The sequence below is a fragment of the Pocillopora verrucosa genome, chromosome 6 (assembly GCF_036669915.1).
Source record: "Pocillopora verrucosa isolate sample1 chromosome 6, ASM3666991v2, whole genome shotgun sequence".
NCBI lineage: Eukaryota > Metazoa > Cnidaria > Anthozoa > Scleractinia > Pocilloporidae > Pocillopora > Pocillopora verrucosa.
Window position 1 is genome coordinate 16308525 of NC_089317.1, and position 25427 is coordinate 16333951.

The 25427-nt window shown below is 39.9% G+C and overlaps 1 long non-coding RNA gene, 1 other non-coding gene and 3 pseudogenes across 2 annotated transcripts; 2 read left to right on the top strand and 3 right to left on the bottom strand.

Moving 5' to 3' along the window:
- Positions 1-654: 654 nt before the first annotated feature.
- Positions 655-1423, bottom strand: LOC131792643 (uncharacterized; annotated as a pseudogene).
- Positions 1424-8037: 6614 nt separating this feature from the next.
- Positions 8038-14533, top strand: LOC136281782 (uncharacterized). Its single transcript, XR_010717982.1, has 3 exons — positions 8038-8157; positions 8879-8914; positions 14428-14533. It is a non-coding gene; the product is annotated as an uncharacterized lncRNA (long non-coding RNA).
- A 3746-nt stretch (positions 14534-18279) lies between these two features.
- Positions 18280-18351, bottom strand: Trnac-gca (transfer RNA cysteine (anticodon GCA)). Its single transcript has one exon. It is a non-coding gene; the product is annotated as a tRNA-Cys (tRNA).
- A 2248-nt stretch (positions 18352-20599) lies between these two features.
- LOC131778647 (putative nuclease HARBI1) lies at positions 20600-21672 on the bottom strand (annotated as a pseudogene).
- A 3746-nt stretch (positions 21673-25418) lies between these two features.
- LOC131778648 (uncharacterized) overlaps positions 25419-25427 on the top strand; it is a 60816-nt pseudogene continuing 60807 nt past the window's right edge.

The following is a 25427-nucleotide window of genomic DNA, read 5'->3' on the forward strand; positions in this document are numbered from 1 at the left end:
GGCATCTCAAAACAGGGGTGGTTACGATAGTCTAATGCACAATTGTTATTGATCAAGACATAGACCTCTTACTGACCTCTTCTTCTGTGCGTTGAGGACCGAGCTTTTTCCTCTTGGATGGCCCACAACGAGGTTCCATAACTTATTAAAAATACAGATCGAGAAAACAAGGTTACTGAATCTCTAGGTTCAAACAGAGGCGATGATTTCGGTTAGAATAAAAATTTTAATTTAGAGGTCTGAACAGTTTAATAAGGTCCGTTAAACTCCTCAATCACAGCGAAAGTACTAGCACACAGATATCATAAATAAAACTAAGGATCAGGAAATACTTCCCGGGTAAATAAACTGAGTGCGACCAACAAGTAAAAAATGGTTTGGTTCCCAATGTGATAACAGTTATGTCAAACTTCTCTTCACGGACATCACTTTGTTGAGACTTTTTTACAATTCGACAAGTTTATAGACAAACAAAGCAGCTTATAATTTGAATGGGTTTAGCATTTCATCCACGGATTGGGCCTAGAATAAGAAAGAATAGGAAAAATCGTTGAACTATAGTTCACCTCTTCACTAAACTGTGAAGCGCAACTGAACATATCCATATAGAGGGCTGCTCTATATAAATGTAATTATCATTATTAACTTCATCAACTACATCTCTGTCTGATAATCAAAATGAGCGTATGGTTTAATGTGTTGATGCCGTGTCGCATTCATTTAATACGTTGTCGAGTTGATGACGTAACCCTCAAGATTCTGCCTAAAATCTTGGCATAAAGTCCGTTTTCTGTTAATTAAAAGGGCCTCCTGTCGAATCGTATTGATGTTATCTCTCCATCTTGTGTTTTCGTTCTTTAAAGACCTTGGGTATGGGCGATGTTTTGGATCTCCCGCAAAAATAGGTACAAACATCAAGGCCTGACCTCAAAATATTAGTTCCACAGCAGAAAACATGAAGATTTGTCATGACCACCGGCTTTTTCTTTCATACTGGGTAAGGTAAGGGAAGAGATGCTCAACAGATTTGTAATGAAATGCATTTAAATAAGCATCATACCATATTGTTGGTATAACAAGGGGACTGTCTGTCGTGTTACATATTTTCTTTCGTCTGTCACTAGTTCAGGCGGCTCCACAACGTCAATTACGGGTTTATAATCTAGGAGCCATTGTTCGAAGACTCTAAACGGCGGAAGCCTCTTCATTTGTGGCGAAGCAAATGAATGGAAATGTAGCACCATACCATCATCCATAAAAATGTAATAATGGTATTTTGGAGATCTTATTATAGCAGCAAAATACAGCACATTTCGTCCCGTTCCCCAGGCGACTTTTCCACTTTACATTTGTTACGAAAGCTTAGTACTATGACATTACAATTACATGTCTCGGGGTCGCCGATCTCGGAATAAGAGGCAAAGTTTGAAGAAAGGCGATTTCATCTATGATAAAAAAAAATATTGAAGTTTATTTTGAAGTACTCGCAATTAAGTTTGACCTATGAGGAGAAACTTTAAGAAATTTGATTCTGTACGATACAACGAAGATGTTCTCTTACTTCCTTTCCCTGTTGCAAGCACCTTTAAAGACATCAATGATGTGCATTGAGCATGAGGAAAACTGCTAAAGAGACGTGCTTGATGATCATGCTTCCTTGGTAGAGAAGAAAACTATGAAACCCCTTCAACCGCTCTACTTTAACTCTGAAGTGATAGCCGCTATTCACTTTTGAAATCAATTCAAGTGCAAATATTATGTCACGAAAAATCAAAGCGATTGGAAAAAGTATCGACAACAGAGAAATCGCGTTGTTAGCCTGAGAACACAAAGGGATACTTCGCCAAGCAATGTCCGAGACTATTCATTTAACTTAAGGCGAAACCATTATTCAAAAGCAATACAAGATTGCAGATATCCTAACTAGGCACTCTCTCAGGATAAACGCACCGGCTGTGAACGACCTGAATGATCATGCTAGTATTCCTTTCATCAAAGAGAATATTTCTCCTAATGAATTTTTCAACTTCAGTTAAGTAAGTGAAACTAAAGCTTATGCCGGAATTACTTAAGTCACTCAACATCAGGAAAGTTTTTGGTCTCTCAGAGACCAAAATCGATGACAGCTATCCAGATAGCGATTTTTATGTTTGCAATAAAAATAAAAAAGGAGTAACTTTACCTCTCGTTGTAAAGATAATTTTGGTTCTGTTTAAAGTCACCCTGTCATGAACGTTTAAGCTTGCGGATAATAAAGATATTTACTCATATGCTACAAAATTTTTAGTTCATCGTAAAGAGAAGGACGAATTCTCATAAAAATCGCGATTTTGAGACGCCATTATTGCATTGTAATGGTGGCTAGTCGAAGGAAAATATATTGTTGTATTGGGAAGAGTCGCATAGCGACGAAGCTCAATAATAATAATAGCAATAACAATATATTTTCTCCTAAATAGCTAGCCGCCAATGTAATGCGGTATTGGCGTCTCAAAATTCCGACCGGTTTTATATCGCGATCCACCCATTACAAACATTATGCTGCAAGCTGAGAAATTTCTGAAAAGTAACTGTCTTAGATCAAAAGCATTTTTAACCAAATTTGAAAAACAGTCGCATTTATTTTAAGCGACACCGCATTAAGCGGTAACTCTGTATTAAACGGTGGGTCACCAAAGTCTCAAAATATTTCGGGACAACATTTAGTGTCTGGGCAACCGAGCTCGATTCATGTTCACCGTACTCGTACGCTAGGAAAAGGATAACTACCCAATCTTGTAACTGTAATGGCTTGATATTTAGTTGAGCAAAGTGTTTGTTCAAAGTCTTTATTGATGCATTTAACTCATTTGTTCATGTTTACAGATCGCACATCCACCTGCACCTTGGCGATTGTCCACAACGTGTGGTAAAATGTACAGTAAAGGGGTGCCACAATTTTTACGCGCTTGAAGAGGAGGCGGAACACGATAAACAGTACCAAGAAAGTCACCAGGTGCTGCTGAAGCAAGAGGTGGAGAGGCTAAGAGGAATAATATTTGATCAGGTGGGTGACGTTCGTCCTGTTGTAAAAAGGAGATGAATTCTCTGCGAGAAATTTCATCGGAACAAGCTGCTACAGACGTTTACCTTGATATAGTGTAACAGTTATAGTTTCAGTTTATTCTTCTGTATCATGGCTGCCGCTCTTTTCTTTTCCTCAATGGTCTACATGGCAGAATTCTAAATTTTTAAGAAGATCTTATTGTTTCTGTTGCTGCAGCAAACGAAGAGTGTTATGATTTACCTGGTGTGATAAACGTTGCCAATGCTTACGTTTCCGAATTCTGTCAATTGTAAAGCTTGCGAAGGCAGTATTGTCAGTGCAGTTGTAAATTTCAATGCTTAATTGCAGTGGCTCGCGCGCTATTGTTTACAGAGGCGGAGTTTTGTATATATTAATACACTCGCGGGAGTTTTAAAAATCGGTCAACCGTACTTCTCGACGTAAAATTTAGGGTGGCCAAAGGTTGCTTAAAAAAAATCGGTTTTGATGGTACTTCTAAGCCTCGTACGGCAGAGAAAATTTTCACAAGCCCTCCTGAGAAATGGAAGTAACTTTTCCATATGCTGACTCTGAAGTTTCGCGAATACTTCATCGGATTTTTCAACCTGGAGATCAGCTTCCATACTCAAATGCATCTAAAATTTCTAATTTTCAAAGCGGTTTCGACAATGGTTATAGAAACCGCAGAAAACAAACTTTAGTATTAATTTGTTCATTGAAACCTCTTCTACAAAACCCATATGCCGGCAAATAGCTAAGGCAATAAGTTTTTTATCAAGAGTGAAAAACGCAGGCGCAAGTGGGCGATTTATAGCCATTTTCTCTATTTTTTCGCTCTCTTTTCTTGGAGGACGGTTCAAAATTACCGCAGATGGACTTAAAAGGTACCTGGGCGTGTCGCGGCTTCTGCGCGATGAGTACGCGGAGCGTTTTGAGGAGACATTTGACTGTATACTGACTTATACCTTGCTGACTTTTTTTAGGCTGATGAAACAGTACACAAAGTTTTAAAAATAAGAAAGAGTTTTCGTTGGGCCGTTAAAATGTCCGACCTGGCTGATGGCAAAGATGCCGCAAGTCCCTTCTTCAACGTAGAAAGAAGTACGTTGAGATTCATTTGGGCGAGAAATTCGACTCCTCAGAAGTTTATGTTGGAGCAGCTGGTCTCATCGATGCCACTCACGATCAGTTTAAGGTAGGGACAGGTTAATGTTGGTGAAGGCTTAGGCCACATTTGATGTAAGTAAAAAAATAGAACTCATCCATTTCCTGACAAAAAAAGACTCCGTTTCACGATCTAGATTCGATGTTGTCTGTTAGCGGTACTTTTCTCTCTTGCGATTGGCTATCGATAGCGGCTTTTCTTTTATTTTTTTTTTCATAATTGATAGCAAACTAAATGGCGTTACGAGCCAGTTGCACTTTAGCTGTGGTAAGCTTAATAAGTTGAGGAATATTTCAAAAATTAATCAGAGCTGATTCAACTGCTCCTTACTTTATTTTTTTTTTTCAGAATTGCATTACTTAAAGATGAGGGGGTGCAGAAAGTGGTTGAAACATCCCGTCCAACGCTTGTAGACGAAGGGGGTGTTGTCAGTATGGACGTCGACTTCGGACAGCACCCGAATGACCAGGATTTGGAATTTAAAATAACAGTAGGCATCTACGGCCACGTATAGCTCACTCCAGGTTTTTAGTAATTGATTATTCGCCCAAAATATTTGAAGAATTGGGATTCCAACAACGAGGTTGGCTGTACTTTTTTACGATACTTTTCACTTAAACTCCAAATTGGTTCTTCTTTGAATATAAACTTTTTGTAAAGTTTTAAGTATGTTGTGTTTTTCAATAAAGGTCTGAATAAGTTGCAAATACTAACTGCTCTTATTTCACGGATAACCGTAAATCGCTACAAAAATGAATTCAGAGGCGGAAAAGTGGACGAGAGAAAAGCATTTTAATTGAGATTCAAAGGAGGAGGATACTAACCCTTACCCCTCCCCGCCTCCCTTTCACAAAAACAAATAGAGAACCACGATGAACACAATATTCTTCTCGCAACAGTAAAATATATCAAGAAAACCTCAACCTTAAAGGAGATGAATAAGATGCTTCTTCCTACCCTCTTGGGGTACCATCCTGAAGTTGGCCCGGAACCGACAGACGTGGCGATCCTTCGTAGCCGCCTTACGTGCCACACGGCATAATGGGCATGAGTGAGTGAGTGTCCTATTGGTATGGGAGTTGTAAGTTTAAGGCTTTCAAATCCTTCTAAAATGTTAAAAGTATCTCATAGGTTGATACGAAAAAAAAGGGGTTTTCACGAAGTTTTAAAGAGTCCAATCGCTAGAGTGGGTCGAGTCTTGTTCCACGGAGGAGTGACCGAGAGCGCATCTTCGCTTTATTGCAGAAGCTCAAAGACGCGACTGGTTAATGAAGTTTGGGATTAACGGACTTAAGCAAACATTTGAGTTCGCTGCCACTATAAAAAATCTCGGGAAGTAAGCGAATGTAAAAATTGAAATGTTAACTATTCGGTATCAGTTTTCTTATGACACCATTATCGAGCTCATTGTAATACAGGAACTAGGTAAGAACGCTTTCTTACACTTGTGTATCCCCCATAAATGGGTTTTCTATTCTTTCTTACTTCGTGGCTGCTACACTACCGAAAATTACGAAACTTCGTGACCAGATGATGACGCAACTTTTTTGGGTCTTAACCTCTCTTCCCCTCAACCCCTCCCCCGTTAATATGAGAATAATACAGAATATTTAAAAGAGATATGGTAAGGGATGGGACATTCATTTTATTGTTGAAACAGGTGTAAGTTAGTGTCCAACAAATGCTCTCCTTCCTTGACGTTCCCTTTCTACCACATATTTAAAGATAACATTAAAAAAAAAATCAACAAGATGCTTTTCGAAGGAGTTGTGAACATGTTTTTGTTCCATTGTTTTGGCTATAGAAACCAAGGGCCATGGTTAGTTTTATTTAACCACATCGAAATTATTACTTGCTCCAACTTTGAGTCGACAGAAAAATAAAATTTGGCAATAGTTTTTGTAAAGAAAGAAAGACAGAAAGAAAGAAACGTTTTTTTAGAAATGAGGGCGTACCGAAGTAAAATTGCTAGTGTGGTATTCATCAGAATTTGATTTGTTTGAAATGAGCCATACTTAGCAGGAGGACCTATTTAGCTTTTGGATTAAAAAAAATTGCACTTTCTCTTTGGTGTGCCGCGTGCTCAACGAAAACCGGAAAAAGGAGAACGTCCGCTCTGGAAAAGTTTAGCAGACACAGGCACGAAAAATGAGTTTTTTCTTTCTAGCTAATTGTAAGAGCGTGATCTCTCATCTCCCCCTCCCCGTGGCTTTTTTGTATGAAAATGCCAGTAAATTTATTTCAATCCCGCGTACTATAAACTCAATAACTAGATCAGTGGAAAAAATGTGCAGTTTCTAAGGGTGACTGCAAATGAAAAAATCGAAACACTCTTCCACGCGCACGATAAGAAAGTTATCACCAGACCCTTGCCAACATCAACATGGGTGACATTGAAGATTGTATTCAGCAGGGCCAATTGGCCCTTCAGAATTTAAAGAAGAAATGGTAAGATAATCAGCACAACAAAATTCCTTTATTATTAATATAGACACTTGTCACGACTCATATGCGAGTCATAGAGAACCATATTAAATCAAATAGTGGCCCAAATTTGCTTGTAGCACCTAACTTACTTTCAGAAAAAACATGCTACATGTACCACTTTTACAGTCCAGGTTTCAAAGTGTACCTAACTGAGGCAAATTGTTCTATATTTTTCTGTCAGCAATAAAAAGGAGGATCAAACCACTAAGATGGATATGGAGGTGAATAGTATAATATTACATATCTCTAAAATGTCTCTAACATATCCCTACAATATGTTGCTTTCCATTAAAGCCAATTCATAAAGTTTTGACATTGATGAATGATAAAAGTATAAGTTTATGTCTACAGAAAAACCAGGCCAATGAACATAGAGAAGTATGTCCTGGAGTGTTCATCAAATATTTAATGTCATGCTAGTGTCTTTGGTGATGAGTAGGAGCAAAACTTTTTATTTTTTGAAAACAATAATTTCCAATATTGCCTACATACTAAAAGACCAACCAGGAGATAAAAGAAAGAAAAAATCTTTCAATAACATTAGGTAAAAAGTTTACATCACTATGAATAGAGAATATTGGAATCAAAAGAACGACTCCATAGATAGCTCCAGCATTTGCTTGTAAAGGTAACCTCTCAAAATCACTGGATAATTGCTGCAGTTATTTTCTGGCTGACAGACCTCTTTGGTGTTTTAATTCCCCATTCTCTCTACTTGGAATGAAGTCAATGAAGTTCAGCAGAAAAAAACATAAGAAATGTTTTTCCCTTTTAATTTCATAGTTAAGAGAGGTAAGGGGTCAGCAGGTGCTGCCTGAGGACAAAGAGGGCATTACAATAATACTACGGTGTGGCAGTACCCGACTGAAATGCAAATTCAAAGCAACTGCTCTTTTCCAGGTATTTACAGTAACTTGTATATGAGTGGTTAATATGAATACATTTAAGATCAATTATTGGAATCATGATAAACACAATGTTTCCATCACTCTCTTCTAGGGATTTACAACAATACATTTTATTCAAGATATTTAGATATTTTGTATATGTACATGGTCACTTACTTAGAAATATTAATCTCCTCTTTTCATAGATAAATACTTCCAGATCAGAGGAAACAAAACTGAATTATATTGATTTACAGTTTACCTGAATATTTGTAGTACCCTCAATACATGACAAGAAAAAAAGCTGCTCCAGACCCCTTATTCTAGTTTAAAAAGCAATCCACTTTCCAAATGAAAGGAGCACCCGCCCACTGCATGCTATTTTGTATTTTTCTTAGATAAAATTCGCATTAAAGACATTTTTGAAAGAAATTTCTCTCTTAACAGGAGGTGTATGACTGGGCAGGGTCACAACAGAATGTGCCCCTAAATTTTACCCATCAGAGACAAAAGCACGTGGTCAAACGCCAAGATCCCTTCTGGGCAAGGAGGTGCTAGATATCTGCGAGAGGGTACGTACATAAACTTGTATCTATTATGTTGATTTTTTCTTACACAGCAAGAGTCCCAGTCGGGTTCAAATTTTCCCCTCTTTGTTACTGAAATAACATCATAAGACAATAAAATATTATTGCACCCGCCAAAACCTTTAAGAAAAACAAATAAACCCGTTGATTTAATTAAGTTCTTTACTTTTAATTCAGTTAAAACAACGTACCTTGTCTTTTTCGATTTATCAGAGTAAAAAATTCCGAAATTCTTGATTGGTGCTGGGCGATCTTACACCTCTTTCCACGGTACAGAATCGTCACGAAGTTATTTATCAAACGTTTCAAAGGCTGTTAGCACCCGTAAAGACACAACAAAACTCCAGGAATGGCCACCACTGTTATTCTAGCTGTGAAAAGCTTAAACTAGTTATCTTTCATCTTCTTTGTCATGTATACGGCACAACGCATATCTTACTTCATGTATTCCACACATTATGTAACATGGCTCGACAACTTCGAGATGCTTTGCAACTTCACGAGAAAAGAAGAAAATTTGGGCATGAGCAATCTAAGGAAACGAATGTTTTACTTAGGAATAATATATATTCTCCGCAATTTCAATTACAGTACACGATATTCAATTAGTGCCTATACTTCAAATGGTGTTTTGCTAGATGGTTTAATAGACGAAACAATCATTTCAGCAGTAACATATCAATTACATCTTCACAAATCTATTTAGGATCCAGAGGAAGCCAAGGCTCTCCTAGATGACCAGGTAGGGAATCTTCTTTTGGTTTTACACTGTGTTCTCAATTAAGAGCTTAGTTTGGAATTTATTATTAATTACATGCTGGAACAAGATAAGCATTACCTGACTGCATTTAAGAGCTCAGTTTGGAATTTATTATTGATTACATGCTGGAACAAGATAAGCATTACCTGACTGCATTTAAATACATCCTCACAATTAAAAATTGATTCGTCATTTTCTCCTGGAAAGGGAAATCTTGCAAATCCAACAACTTAGGTGTTGTGTATTCCGAATAAAAGGCCAGGAACACAGTAACTAGATCAAGATGGCGGAAGAACTATTTTTAATCTAAACAGAAAACCTCGTGTACAATACCAAATATGGAAAACAGGTCTCGTGACACTAACTTCTACGTAGAACAGGGAAACCAAAATTAGGAAAAATCTAACAATTTCCTCCCTTTTAAGACTAAATAGTACACTAATGAAAAGAAAGAATAAAACGAAATCCAAGAAACAAATTTCAAAGTATCTTAGATAACATGTTGGTACTGTGACCACAGAAAGAAAACACCACAGTTCCCTCTAGCCGCAAACATAGTCCTTCAACTTAGGAGGTGGTTTAACCAAACGACCGGCACGGGTGGTAATCAATTCAGGTTTCGGATCTAGTTGATGACCTTGTGGTTCTGGAGGGGAAAACTCCCCAATAGGCGTCACAGCCAAAGGTGGTGCATCCTTCCACTCAGTCTCCGTAGCTACAGGCGGTGTGTCATGTTCGACCTCCTCCGGAACAGCACAATCATCAATCGTTTCCGCGTCAGGTGGGCAAAGATTGCTATCCCGTAGCTGCTCGACATGACGTTTCCAGGTTTGGTCGTTTACCTTGACTTTGTACAGGACTGGACCCGTTTGTTCAATGACGGTGCCACGCACCCATTTTGGACCTCTGCGGTAGTTGCGGACCCATACGTTCTGGTCTTGGTCAAAAGACTTTAAAGTGCGGTCATTGGGCTGGAGCAACTTCTTGTTAACTTTTCTTGAAACATCCAGCTTAATCAGGTCCAACCTTGTCTTAACATTCCGACCCAGGAGAAGCTGTGCAGGGCTAAGCTCAGTAGTGGCGTGTGGCGCTGATCGATAAGCTAACAGGAACCTATCAAGCTTGTGTTGCAGGGTTCTACTGGACTTGTCAGCCTTAACTCCTTTCTTGAAACTCTGTACTAATCTTTCCGCCTGACCATTGGTTGATGGATGGTAAGGTGCATCAGTGACATGCTTTATACCGTTCGCAGTTGTAAATTTCCTAAAGGTTTCAGACGTGAACTGTGGACCATTATCTGACACCATCTGGTCAGGGAGTCCCATGCGGGCAAACAGAGAGCGCAGCGTGCTAACGGTTTCTTCAGCAGTGGTGATCTCCATCACGAAAATCTCCGGCCACTTGCTGTGGGCATCGATCACTACCATGAGCATCTTTCCCTCGACTGGTCCGGCAAAGTCAATATGCAGTCTTTGCCAGGGAAGGGAAGGGTACTCCCATCGATGCAGGGGTGCACGGGCTGGATTATTTGCCAACTCTTGACATCCCTCACAGTTTCGGACGGCCCCTTCTATGTCCTTGTCAATGTTTGGCCACCAAACAAAACCCCGGGACAAACCCTTCATCTTGACCATACCAATGTGACCCTCGTGAAACGTTTCCAAAACTCTCTCTCTCAGTTTGGCTGGGACGACTACTCTACTACCCCACATTAGAACTCCATGATGAATCGTGATTTCGTTACCGCGATGGGCATAGTGGATGAGCTCTGGGTGAAGTTCGGTCCCTTGCCATCCTGACTGCACAAGCTCCAGAACACGGGAAAGTACTGGATCCCTACGGGTCTGCATTCTCAAGTCGTGCTCTGTAACGGGGAGGGCCTCGACAACGGTGGTATGGAATATTTCAACTTCATCGGGCTTGTCAGCGGGCACTGATGGTTGGGGTAGGCGAGATAAACCATCACAATTGGCATGTTGCTTGGTACCTCGGAACTCGATATTGTATGAAAAAGCTCCTAGGAAGAGACACCAACGTTGAATCCTCGCTGCTGCTGTGACTGGCACAGCCTTCCCGGGGTCCATTATGTACTTCAAAGGCTGATGGTCGGTGACCAAGGTGAAGTGGCGACCCTCCAGGTACATTTGGAACTTCTTCACACCCCAGACCAAAGATAATGCTTCTTTCTCGATTTGTGAGAACTTCTTCTCTGTTTCGGACAGGGACCGGGACGCATAAGCGATAGGACGCTCTACTCCCTCAGCAGTACGGTGTGACAAGACCGCTCCGAGACCATACGAGGAGCTGTCTGTGGCAAGAACTAGTGGTGAGTCAGGGTCATAGCGCATCAGAACCCTATCCTGTAGCAACATTTCTTTCACCACAAGAAAACTAGTTTGTTCCGCAGCTCCCCACAACCACGTCACATCTTTCTGTAACAGCCGATGAAGTGGAGCAAGATGAGTGGCCAGATCGGGCAAGAATTTGGCGTAATACTGGACCATGCCAAGAAAAGCACGCAGTTGAGTAACATCCTGAGGTTTCGGCATCTCAGTGATAGCCTTTACTTTCTTTGGGGATTGGTGCAGTCCTTCTGCAGAGATGACGTGTCCTAGGTACTCCACAAAACTTCTAAGGAATTTACACTTTTCTCGGTTGGCTTTCAAACCATACTCTTCCAACCTCTTCAATACTGCGACTAACCGCTCCAGGTGTTCCTCTATGGTATGGCCGGTTATAATGATATAATCCAGGTAACAGAAGACCCCTGGTAGTCCTTGCAGTATCTGATCCATAGCTCGCTGCCAGATGGCTGGCGCCGAAGCTACACCATAAGGAAGGCGCTGGTACTGGAACAAACCACGGGTTGTGTTAATGGTGAGGAAAGGCCTGGAGTGCTCCTCAACCTCCATTTGTAAGTAAGCCTGACGAGGGTCAATGACGCTGAACAACGTTCCCCCACCTAGGCTGGCGTAAATATCATCAATGCGGGGAAGTGGGTACTCGTCTACCTCCAGCTGTGAATTGATGGTCACTTTGAAGTCACCACACACTCTTACACTGCCATCCTTCTTCACAGGTGTCACGATTGGAGCAGCCCACTCACTAGTAGCTACCTTCTTTATAACTCCTTCAGCTTCCAGCTCTCTCAATGCTTCGTCCACTGCTGGTTTACGAGCCAGCGCTACTGGGCGGGCTTTCCAGAATCGAGGCCGGGCATCCTCTTTAACTTGGATCCGTGCTTGGATATTCTTCATTTTGCCCAAACCTTCAGAGAAAACATCTCCATGCTTACTCAGGACATCTTCCAGGGCTGGAATGGTGTCGGATGTTTCCAGACGAAGTAAGGGCCAGTCCAGATGGATAGATTCCAGCCATTCTCTGCCAAAAAGGGTGGGTCCCTCATTCTTCACTACATATATGGGAAGTTTCTTTGACTGTCCCTGATACTGCACAGTCACATGGCAAAACCCCATAGGCTTCACTGACTCTCCTGTGTATGTGCGCAACTTCAAGGAGGTGTCCTTTAAAGGAATGTGGCGGAGGTAATCCAAATACACCCTCTCACTCATGACTGACACCACTGAACCTGTATCCAGCTCCATAGTCACTGGGCGGCCTTCAAGGTAGATCTTAATTGAAATGGGCTTTGTGTTTTTAATGTCTGAGACATGGTACAGGTTCCCAAATTCTCCATCACTTTCTTCGGAATCATCACCCTCCATGACATTTATTCCAGCCTCAGTCATCTGTGAGGTGGCCTGTTTCTTCCTACATGCTCTCTGTGTATGTCCAATGATGCCACAATGAAAACAGCGTTCTTTCATGAAGGGACACTTTTGTGAGTTATGTGACCCTGAACAGCGGTAACAGTTTAGACTTCTTACTGTCCTTACCTCGGGGACCCTCGGCCCTAGGTGGTGGCTTGGATATGGCTTGTTCTTCCCCAGTTTTGACAGTGTCAAGTTTATTGATTGGGGTGCCTGGCCCTTGTTCTCCCTGAAGCACCTGAACATCTTTATTAGCCTGCTCAATGGCCAAACACTTTTGAACCGCGAGATCAAATGAAAGGTCGGCGAGTTTTACTTTCAACAATTCCGTAATCATCTTCGAGTCGCGGATACCTGAAACTAATCAGTCACGAAGGCGCTCGGTTCGCATGGCCTCTCCAAACTTACATTCTGTGGCCAAGTGCTTCAGCGTGGCTACATAATGACTAACTGACTCACCAGAATTCCTGGCTCGGTTGTCGAACTCATACCTCGCAACCAGCGCTGATCTTTCAGGTTTCAGTTGTTCCCGCATTCGCTCCACGATGATCTCATAGGTAATGGCGTCATCTTTCAGTTGTGTGGGGGCCACTAAATCCTTCGCCAATTGGTAAGTTTCCACTGGAAGGTTCGTCAAAAGTACGGCCTTCATTGTTTTAGGTTCCTTGATTCCATTTGCAAGAAAGTAAAAATCCAGTTGTTCGGTGTAGGACTCCCAATCCGCTCCCACCACAAACTTTGTCACTTTGCCGATGGCTTGACTCGTGTTAGCGCTCGGTGCTTCGTCCGGCATAATTTTATTTTCGTCGTCTCTGTCCCTTTTTGAACGTGATTTGTACGACCCACTCCTGTTAACCGCTTGTGCTTGATCAAAGGAATCCCATCCTCGTCGCCAATTGTTGTGTATTCCGAATAAAAGGCCAGGAACACAGTAACTAGATCAAGATGGCGGAAGAACTATTTTTAATCTAAACAGAAAACCTCGTGTACAATACCAAATATGGAAAACAGGTCTCGTGACACTAACTTCTACGTAGAACAGGGAAACCAAAATTAGGAAAAATCTAACATTAGGCAGACAAACAAAACCTTACACTTGACAAATGACTATTGTTTCTCTCTTAAACCACAACACACTCAAGAGAGACTGACAAGGCCTGTTTCTTGACCAGGGATAATGCCTTACTGCCACGACACTTGGGGGAGAGGGACAAGACTATTCTCCTGACCAGGGATGAGGCCTCAGTGCCACGACACTTGGGGGAGATGAACAAGACTGTTCTCCTGACCAGGGACGAGGCCTTAGTGCCGCGACACTTGGGGGAGACTGACTGGACTGTTCTTCTCCTGACCAAGGACGAGGCCTTAGTGCCGCGACACTTGGGGGAGACTGACAATACTGTTTTCCTGACCAGGGACGAGGCCTTAGTGCCGCGACACTTGGGGGAGATGGACAATACTGTTCTCCTCACCAGGGATGAGGCCTCAGTGCCGCGACACTTGGGGGAGATGGACAAGACTGTTCTCCTGACCAGGGACGAGGCCTTAGTGCCGCAACACTTGGGGGAGATGGACAAGACTGTTCTTCTAACCAGGGAGGAGGCCTCAGTGCCGCGACACTTGGGGGTGATGGACAATACTGTTCTCCTGATCAGGGACGAGGCCTTAGTGCCGCAACACCTGGGGGAGACTGACAAGAACATTTTTCTCCTAAACAGGGACAAGGCCTTAGTGCCACAACACTTGGGGGAGACTGACAAAGACTGTTTCACTCCTGACCAGGGAAGAGGCTCTTTAGGAGCCACAACACCTGATAAGATTGGCAAGAATGTTCCTTCTGGTCGATGAATGGGCTCTTGTAGAGACAAGACAATCAGAGAGTTTGCCCAGACTTTTCCCCTTTGACAGGGAAATTCTCTTTTAGTTATTGAATTTCATTAAATCCTTCAACGCAATTATTATTAAGTGCTCCCAGAGATACTTGATTGAGCTGCATGGTAGGTATGAAAATTTAAGAAGAAAGGGATTTATTAAGTATGTTTGTTTTGAGTGGCAGGGAATTTTCTTAGAGTAATTTTGATACACCATTCCCAATGGAAGATGACACATTGGCATTGACTTGCGTAACACTGTTATAAAAGCTAACAATAACATTAACATTAACATGCAAGAAAATGCAAATGGTATCTACTCTAGTGGAAATGTTTGAGAGAGGTATGCTGTACAGATGAATTTGCCTATAAGCTGAATTATTCATCACCATGTTATCCATTTTGTGCAGCATACTTCCCTTCCCTTCATTTCTTTGCAGGTTTGCTTCAAGGGAAATGTGCGACTAGGCAAACAGGAAATCCTGCAAACGACAGTCGAGGGTAAGAATTGTCTTTATGAGGTTTATGGTAGGTTTTCTAGCAAAACTTGTGAACAAAATTATTATCTTAGAAGACTTAAAATGCTCTTTATTGCGTCACCTCAATAATGAAGTAGTGGTAAAATCCATTACCAATGCCTGATGTTGATTGTTAAAGGGATTAAACCATCATCACTTTTACTGACAGATGAAGACCACCAAGACCATTATAAAAAGGAAAGAAGAATGGAAAAAAAGAAGAAAAAAGGAAAGGAAAAAGAAAAGGGAAAAGAAGAAGCAAAAGAGCGAAGAGAAAAAAGATACAAGAGTAGATAAAGATGGAGAATGTAGAAGAGAAGATGCCAGCATGGAAGGTGAGGAAGGAGAAAAGGTAAAGGTAAAGGGGAAAAGAAAAAAAGGGAAAAAAGAACTGGCTGCCAAAGGAAGAAGTTGAAGAAGTAGTCAGATGTTGGATAATGTGAGGATATTATGGGGAGAAGTTACTTGTTAATCACTTATAGAAGTTAAAGGGTGAAAAAAATTAATGCAAGTTTTTAACCCTTTAACTCCCAGTGGCGATTCACATAAAACTTCTACCTACAATATCCATACATTCTCCAGCAAACAGGTAAAGAGAATATTAAAACTTATCAGGTAGAAGCTGCTATCTTGATCTAGCACCAAGTTCTCATAACTAATTCACAAGGAAATATGTAGCAGCTACAGGGGAGAATTAACAATCAGATCTTGGGAGTTAAAGGGTTAAACTAGTTTGTAATTTAATTATGTGAATGTTTGTTATTCATTAAGTATTTAGTGGTTATGATTACTCAGTAAGTAATCATGCATGTTTATAAATTTGAGTATTCTTGTTACCTATTTGTTGGATAACATAAGGATTTTATGGGAAGAAGTTTTTTGTTAACCTTTTAACTGACACAGTGACCCAGACAGAATTTCTCCCTACAATATTAATACAATATCAACCAGATAAGTGAAGAGACCAAAGAAGAATATCAATTTTGGGTTAATTAGTCGATCAATACTAAATTCTCTGACCTAACGTCATAAGAATTGTATGGTTGATAGTAAGGAGAATTAAAAATTCAATCTGGGCGTTAATGGGTTAATCACTTCTAGGAGTCAAAGGGTGAAAAAATTAATGCAAGTTTTTTAAACTAGTTTGTTGTGTAATTATATTAATGTTTGTTATTCATTAAGTATTTAGTGGTTATGATTACTCACTAAGTAATCATGCATTTTTATAAATTTTGATCAAAGAAAAATATAAATTATTTTTGTTGTGCTGTATCACATTCAACAGATGTAGAGCAGTTGTTAATTAAAAGTTAACTCTCAATCTTTTGAAACTGTTTCTTAATTGTCCCCTCAAGTTGCTACACAATTCCTTGTAGATAGCTTATGCAAACTGGGTATTAGATCAAGATGACAGTTTCTACCTGATAAACATGAGTATTCTCATTACCTATTTGTTGGATAATGTAAGGATATTCTGGGGAGAAGTTTCATGTTTATCCCTTCTAGGGGTTAGAGGGTTAAAAAATTAATGCAAGTGTTTAAAATAGTTTGTATTCTAATTATGTTCATGTTTTTTTATCCATTAAGTATTTAGTGGTTATGATTAATCAACTGGTAATCATGCGTATTTATCAATTATGAATTTTAATAAATTTTGCAAATAACATGTGCACTTTACAATGGCATGTTGAAAGTTATCTTTAAATATGTGGTAGAAAGGGAACGTCAAAGGAGGAGAGCATTTTGTTAGACACTAACATACACCTGTTTCAACAATAAAATGAATGTCCTATCCCTTACCATATCTCTTTTAAATATTCTGGATTATTCTCATATTAACGGGGAAGGGGTTGAGGGGAAGAGAGGTTAAGACCCAAAAAAGTTGCGTCATCATCTGGTCACGAAGTTTCGTAATTTTCGGTAGTTTAGCAGCCACGAAATAAGAAAGAATAGAGAACCCATTTATGGGCGATACACAAGTGTAAGAAAGCGTTCTTACCTAGTTCCTGCATTACAATGAGCTCGATAACGGTGTCGTAAGAAAACTGATACCGAATAGTTAACATTTCAATTTTTACATTCGCCTGCTTCCCGAGATTTTTTTATAGTGGCAGCGAACTCAAATTTTTGCTTAAGTCCGTTAATCCCAAACTTCATTAACCAGTCGCGTCTTTGAGCTTCTGCAATAAAGTGTAGATGCGCTGCTCCTTGGATACCAGCCTCTCGGTCACTCCTCCGTGGAACAAGACTCGACCCACTCTAGCGATTGGACTCTTTAAAACTTTAGAAAACCCCCCTTTTTTTTTTTTCGTCTCACTCAAATTTTTGCTTAAGTCCGTTAATCACTTAAGTAACTTGTAAAAATGAACAATGTGAATCTTACGTGTAAATCTGGTGGTTAGAGTTTAACATTAAAAATTTGGTTGTTGCAAGCTTTAATTCAATGTATAGTGTAAAAATTTTAGATCTAGATGTCTAAAAAGCTGGTGATTGCAAGCTTAAGGACTAGGACCGCAAGAACCGTTCCAGGTGCTCACTTCTTAATCTGCGTTTAAAACCTAGATTGAGTAACAAAGTTTAAAAGAATCGTCCAACTGGTTGCATGAGGAAACCATTCAATAATTAATTGTTCTCTGTCCAAATGCTGTTTTAAACTTAAGAAAAAACATGAGACAGGAAAAACCAAATATTTTTTTTAAATTTTTCTCTTCACCATAGTTTTTAATATTATCTCTTCCCCTTATATCGAGCATGATCTGCACTTCCCCCTCCTCCCTCCCCCTGCCAGAAAAATCTATATCGAGCTCGGTTGCCCAGGAACAAATATTATTCAGCTCGGTCGGACACGAGCTCGATTTGATTCGAGCGCAATTACCAAATCGAACTCGATTTGATTCGAGCTCGATTACAAAGGTTGTGACTCGAGCTCGGGTAGACTTTCGAGCTCGAGTCACTTATGTCGAGCTCGGTTGCTCAGGATCCTTCTAGTCGAGTTGTGACTCGAGCTCGGATAGGCTTTCGAGCTCGAGTCACCTATTTCGAGCTCGGTTGCCCAGAAACAAATATTGATCCAACAAACTTAGTAAAGCATCTGGAAAACGTCTCCTGTTACAGGAAACTGCAAATAATTTCACATAAGAAAGATGTTTTTTCTTCTTGTCACGAGCGTAGGACAAAGAAAAATTCTGAGTCCCCATGAGGAATCGAACCTCAGACCTTCGGATTTGCGCTCCGATGCTCTACCACTGAGCCACAAAGACTCTTCGGTGAGCGGGGTCCATTACGAAGTTCTAATGACACGCGTCCTGCATACTGCTAGGATCAGCAGTGTCGATAGCGTAATGTTTTTGACAAAAATGGCTCAGTGGTAGAGCAGGGTAAAACAAAAGACTGCCTCATGCATACTAATGACCTTCTTTTGCGCTCGTTTTTTGAGTGCGTTTTCGAAAGTTGCACGCCTGTGCGCGCGTTTTTAAAGCGCTTTTTGTGTACATTCTGGGCCGAGTAGCCCTGATTGTGCTTTATATACTGTATTTTTCTAGGGACTTATTCAACATTATTCACTTCACCATCAACAAATAATTGTTTCTGCATAATTGCTCAGGTGTTTTCGAATTCTGCTGTAAATTTGTTTTTTGTTGACAGCACTCTGTTGCAATTGTTACGTCCGTTGGTTTGGAGATAATCAGCCAATCTTACTTCGTTCAATCAGCAAAAGCTTCATATCGTTATTTTGAAAAGTGCCACGCGAAACTTAATAGTACCTTTCTACCTTCGGAATTTAATTTTTTTTATCGCGTTTATGACTTCATCGGCAACATTGAAACAATGCAAGGCAGCCAATTTGAAATTTAGCGCCCTGTAATAATCACCTTGTGCGAAATCAGTTATGATGAGACACGATGTAATCCTCAACCAATAAGAGTGTGCAAACCTCTATGATCACCGGAAGAATTACACCAAATAAATATATTGAAAACTCACAACATTTTGGACAAAACAGTGGTATCCTTTGGATCCTCAATATGGGAGCTACTCATCAGCTGACCATTTCACTCCCTCTAGATCGCTATCTATTTTAGTGCAGCTTTTTACATATTCATTTATGTAGTTATTAAACCATTGTAATCAAATCTTAAGTTGCTTGTAACTTTCAAACACTGGGCTTCTTTTTAAACTGCAAAGTTATGATCTGAGACGGCATCTGTTGTAAAAATCGCCATAAATAAATTAAGTGATTGGACGGTTTTCACCCAAATGATGCGTTATTCATCTTTAGTAATGTCAACAACAACTATTCGCCTCTGAAATGAGACAGAAGATAGTTTATGAATAAATCTTTACACGATCAAGTTGCCATGGTCCTGGTTATGGCTCGTGAAACTGTTAATAATTGGATTGCTACGGTCATATTTTCATATTTTCATATCACTGATACACCATTTCCCCAGAAATATACATATGCTTAATCACATAATGGTTTTAATTTTGATGCCTTTTATCAATAATATAACAATCAGTTGGAATCTTTGATATCCTTCCCTTTTTTTCCTGGCAGCTCCCCAGGTATTTGAACTTTTAAAGATTGCTTTGTTGAAATTCTCGCCCCTAGGGCAAAAATTGCGTTCAAATGTCCCCACTAATTTTTTAAAAAGGTAGATCAGTAAACATGACTTTCTGCACATTGTCAAAGCTTTAACACCTAGACCTTCTACACCTTTTTTTCTGAGCCATTTTTGCTTGTAGAAGTGAACTTTCACCTTAAACTATTTCACATTTAAATATATATTCATTATTAAGAAAACAGAGGGCATTATTAAATAAGTATGAAGGTCATTAATCATTTAATGCACAGATCTTTACTTACAATGACACTCTTAATGCAGTCAAGACAATTAACAAATTAATGCCTATTACCTTAACGCCTAATGCCTTATTACCTCAATGCTTATTATAAAAGTAGGATATACATTGAACTATTGCAAAAAGCCTACTGTGAGTGTCACTATTTCTTTCAAATGTTTAAACCCAATTGCAAAAACGCTGACCCTGGAAAAGGGTAAGGCAATGGCTTTATAGTTTAACATGCAAATGATAAACACAATTAGTTGTGCGTAGAATATATCAGCCATTCGCACTTTCTTAAAAGAAAAGAATTGTCATCATCAAAGATTTCCACGAGTCGTGAAAAAATAAAGCATTGATCATGTAACTCTGTGAACATTTCCCAATTTAAAAAGGTTGTAAGCAGCGTGCTCTCTAACAGCATTACCAGTTTCGAGACCATGTCACTGGGTGTGAAGGTGAGCAGCACACCCTTCATCATCCATGTCAAAGTCCTCTGGCTCTGGTTCCCTTAATTTGACAGCGAGGTTGAGTAAAATGCAGCAGGCTACAATCAAGGTGCTTACCCTGTCAGGAGCCATCCTCACTTCTTAGTGTGGCACATGGAATCTCTTCTTCAACATTCCAAAAGTTCGCCCTATGGACATCGTGTGAACTTGTATGCTATGTTGAATGCTCCTCCTGAGGTGTTTTGGGGTTGAGGTATAGGGTCACGAGGAATGGAGAGCATGCATAGCCACCATTCCCGTGTAGCACACCACCAGTCCCTTCAAGGTTACCTCCTACGGCTGACGTCCGGCAAATGTGGCTATTATGAGTTGAACCAGGCCATCTAGCCACAATATCTGCCAACATTCCTGCAAAATTCAATTGTATTCAATACACTAAAACTGGTTTTAACATTTTTGTTTTACGTTGTGTACACAAAATTTTGATACAGCTTAGGTGTATAGTATTTCTGCACGAGTCTTCCCTCCCGTAAAATTTCCATACTTTGAGCATACAATAGGCCCAAAATTTAGAATTTAAAATTCCTACGAATTTCATGCCTACATTAAGGAGAAAATAACTCCTAGTATACACATGAGATAGTATGATAGTATAAAGCTTTGGGGTAGACGGACATGTTGCCCTTTGCTTAATCAATAATCAGAGCTAAACATATTTGTTTACCTCGATGGCAGCAGATTGCCTGGACATTTTGATGGATTGAAATCCTTTCCGGTTCATGAAGTCCGGCTCATTTTCGCGAGGGGCAGCTATTCTAACGTGGTTAACGTCGATGAACTCAATGGCATAAGGGAAACCACCAAATCGAAAAAATCCCTCCTTAATGTCGTCTCGTTCCGCACGAGTAGACGGAAATCTTTCGAAATCGCCTAACTTTGTAGTCAAGGCTTGTGTCACACGACCAACTACTCGCCTGGCAGTTGACTCATCAAATCCTAGAAAATTATCTGTAATCACCTGTAGAAACGAACCCGAAGCCAGTAATCTCAAGGTAATGAAAAGGACTTGTATTATCGTTGAGACTGCATGCTTTCTATTGTTTGTGGTGTTATTTCGTCCGCAACAAGGTAAACGATGTATTGTACTGCTTCTCATCCAAAACGATACCTGAATCTAAATTCAGAGTCAGCAAAAGACTCTAAGGGATCCAGCTGGCAGCGAAACATTCTTCTCTGTATACGACGTTGATTGTCGGGTAAGTTGCACCGAAGGAGATGTAGCTGTCGAGCGAGTTATCCCGTCATTTCGTTTCTTGGTTGGAACTCATTTCGTTCCATATATGGAATATATTTTCTAAATGTGTAAATGTGATCTCTGAGAACAGAGTAACGATCGGAACATAGACGAAAGTATTTTCAAAACTATTTACATAACAGTGAGAGCGTCGTATTTTAATTTCAGTGCGCATTGCGGAACGATGTGAGAATTTACTATAATCACAAAAGCGAGAGCTTAGGTATGTCGATTTTTGAGCACAACACAGAACAAAGGATATTCAATAAAGAACTACGTAGGATGCATGTTTGTTATTGCGCTCGATTTAAAGTGGTTTTAGCCGTCGTTTTCAGCGCTACTTCTCTAGTTCCAAAGCTGTGTTCGAGTTCGCTACTGACATGCCGAATTCGCTGGCACAAGGGAAACTACTAAATCGAAACAAACCTTCTTAATATCGTCTTGCTCCGCACGAGTGGACGGAAATCTTTTGAAATCGCCTAACTTTGCGGTCAAGGCTTGTGTCACAAGACAAACCACTCGGCTGACATTTGACTCATCAAATCCTGGAAAAGTATCTCGGATCACTTTTTCCGCTCTCACTTTTATGTAAATAGTTTTGAAAATACTTTCGTTTATGTGTTAACCGTCAGGCGAGTAGTTGGTCGTGTGACACAAGCCTTGCAAAGTGAGGCGATTCGAAAGATTTCCGTCCACTCGTGTGGAACGAAACGACATTAAGGAAGGTTTGTTTCGATTTGGTGGTTTCCCTTATGCCATTGGGTTCATCAACGGTACCCACGTTAGAATAACTGCCCCTCACGAAAATGAGCCGGACTTCATGAACTGGAAAGAATTTTACTCCATCAAAATGTCCAGGCAATCTGCTGCTATCGTGGTAAGAAAATATGTCTAGCTCTGATTATTGATTAAGCAAAGGGTAACATGTCTGTTTAACCGTTTAGTGAGCTGCGTTGGTTCAATGGCTGGAACAAAGCATTACAGAGCATTCTCTCGCTAAGTAGCATTGTTTAACAACGTGTGATTTTTCGTCGCTCAAAGATACAGGCCAAGGAATGTCTTGAAGTTTACCATATCAAGAAAGGCATAAATTGCATAGAGTTAGGGTAGTTAATTGTTGTTAGTTACGAACCGTAGTTCATTGTTAGCGGCAATCCCGTTCCGAGTACACTACTTTGACAAAATGAATGACGTGATCTCGCGATTACTACTTCAAATTTTGGGCCTATGTGTATGCTCACATTATGGAAATTTTACGGGAGGGAAGACTCGTGCAGAAATACTATAGACCTAAGCTGTATCAAAATTTTGTGTACGCAACGTAAAACAAAAATGTTAAAACCAGTTTTAGTGTATTGAATACAATTGAATTTTGCAGGAATGTTGGCAGATATTGTGGCTAGATGGCCTGGTTCAACTCATGATAGCCACATTTGCCAGACGGATTCCAAATATAGAGTGATTGAAATCGTCACCTAATGAGTAGCTCCCAGATTGAGGATCCAAAGGACACCACTGTTTTGTCCAAAATGTTGTGAGTTTTCAATATATTTATTTGGTATAATTGTTTTGGTGATTATAGAGATGCGCTCACTCTGATTGGTTGAGGATTGCATCGTATCCCTCCATAATCATTGGCCTGGATTATCTGTCTCATTGAGACACTAAAGATTTCAAGGATAGAATAAGAGTCCATTCGTTTTCGGGGACAGGGAGGCATTGAGTCAGGCTGAGGTAGGGATCGAAGTTATCTTTTTTCTTTAACAAGGTCTTTAATTACACTTTAGAGCAAACGTGGCCAAAAAACGAACATTTTCAAAATATGGAGGCAAAAAATCAATCCCGCTCATAGTCTCATGTTAGGTAAGCCTTAGAGTGAAACAAACCACTGCATGCTTCGTTTGGCCGAATATTTATTTATTTTCGAAGAAATCGATAATAACTGAGTCCCGCCAAAATGCCGCTTTTGAGACACAAAATTTCAAGCGAATCTCGGAGCGTCGCGTCACAAATTGAAAAAACTTAGACCGATAAAAAATACCAAATCTTGAAAAACAACTTCAAAATGTTTGTTATCAGCAAATTTGAACAATTCTTGACATTTATATACACAATCTGATTGAATTTATCTGACCTACTTCCAACTACATTAAAAATAGGTCAAAAGTAACCCATTATTTAACTATGATACATTTTATTATGATCGGGGTTAGATGATTATCTGCTCCTGTTTCGTATATTTAGAACTTGACCTGAGCTCCCGATGCCACGTTTTTCACAGTCCAATGTTTCACGAGAAACATGTTTCTCGTCTAGCGAAATTCTACTTACATTCATACATTCATTGTTATGAATTACATTGCTTACCAATGTCTCTTCATTGAAAGGAACAGTTGAAAAATAGTGTGTTTCATTAATATGTCCAATATTTCTAACGGTAGTATCAGTTTCTGAGCTAACCCGACTGATATTTGTAACCGATGCAAACCCTGGAATAGATTCATTAATGTGGATTGTCAAGTTGAATGCATCTGCAACTACTTGTACAAAAAGCCCGTCATCCTATGTAACATAGCGTGACATGTTAGTTAAATACCTTGACCATGATTGGTCTGTACTACTCTCGATGAATCTTACTGTGAGTACACTATTATTTGGATGGGAACGAACAGATCCCAAACAGCCACTATCATTGACATCCAGGTTGGATCGAAAAATATTGTTGCATTTTTGATACTGCACGTAGCCTGCTTACGTTGCCTCTTCTGTTGAGCCTGCGTTCTGGTCATCAACACAGGTAGGCAAAATAAAAGGGAGTCGTAAAGTACCTGACGATGGGTTGTCGATGCTTTATAACTTGCGAATTCATTTTCTTCACCTTAGATTTGGCCTTCGTTACGCTCTGAGCCAGCAAGAAGCAAGAGAGTTATAAGCGCGTATCGAGAGCTTGATGTTAATCACAAAAAAAACTTGTTTTCAAAATTGCTCTCGGCTTGGCCTCCAGCAAGTGTTACGCCTTTTTTCCCCGTTCCTCACATCACAAAGCCATAACTCCATATCAAACTATGAGCCTCGTATCATAATTCTCCCTCAAGGAAGTGTCGAAGCTGTTACAAGGTTATTAACAATTTTTGGCCAAGATTAATTGTTTTGATTGCAAGCCTTCTTAAAAACGATTGCGGTCGAAATCAAGAAATCACAATTACTAATGATGAAAAAGCGGAAGTCAACCACATGTGAGTGAGTTTATTAACTATAAACAGCAAAGGTGACTTGGTTGACTTGGTCTCTTGTCTGAATGACAATAGGGTAATTGGCATAAAAGATACTGTCGAAGCGAAACATGCTGTCAATTTACAATATGCAAATATTAATTTCATTCGAAAAAGTATTCATGCAAATCTAAACTCGAATTAATTTTAAAAAAGAGATTACTTTTGGCATTTCCGTGACCATGGTAGTATTCAAAGTGTTATTTAAAATCTTTTTAACATGATGCTTTGTACGGTAAACTGATTTACTATTCATAAAGAGGGTGAGTTTCTTTGACAGATAGAGCATTGACTTTGCTTTGTTCTGTTGTAAAGCACGCCTAGAGCATGAGAGATTTGTTAGGAGAAACTGAAGACGTAGTCGACTGTTTAGATTGACGTTACCATGTTCCCACCAATAGCGTAGCTCCATTTTCTGCATATAAACACACACAGACAACCCACAACTCCTCTCTTCGCTAGAAACGAAAGAAACG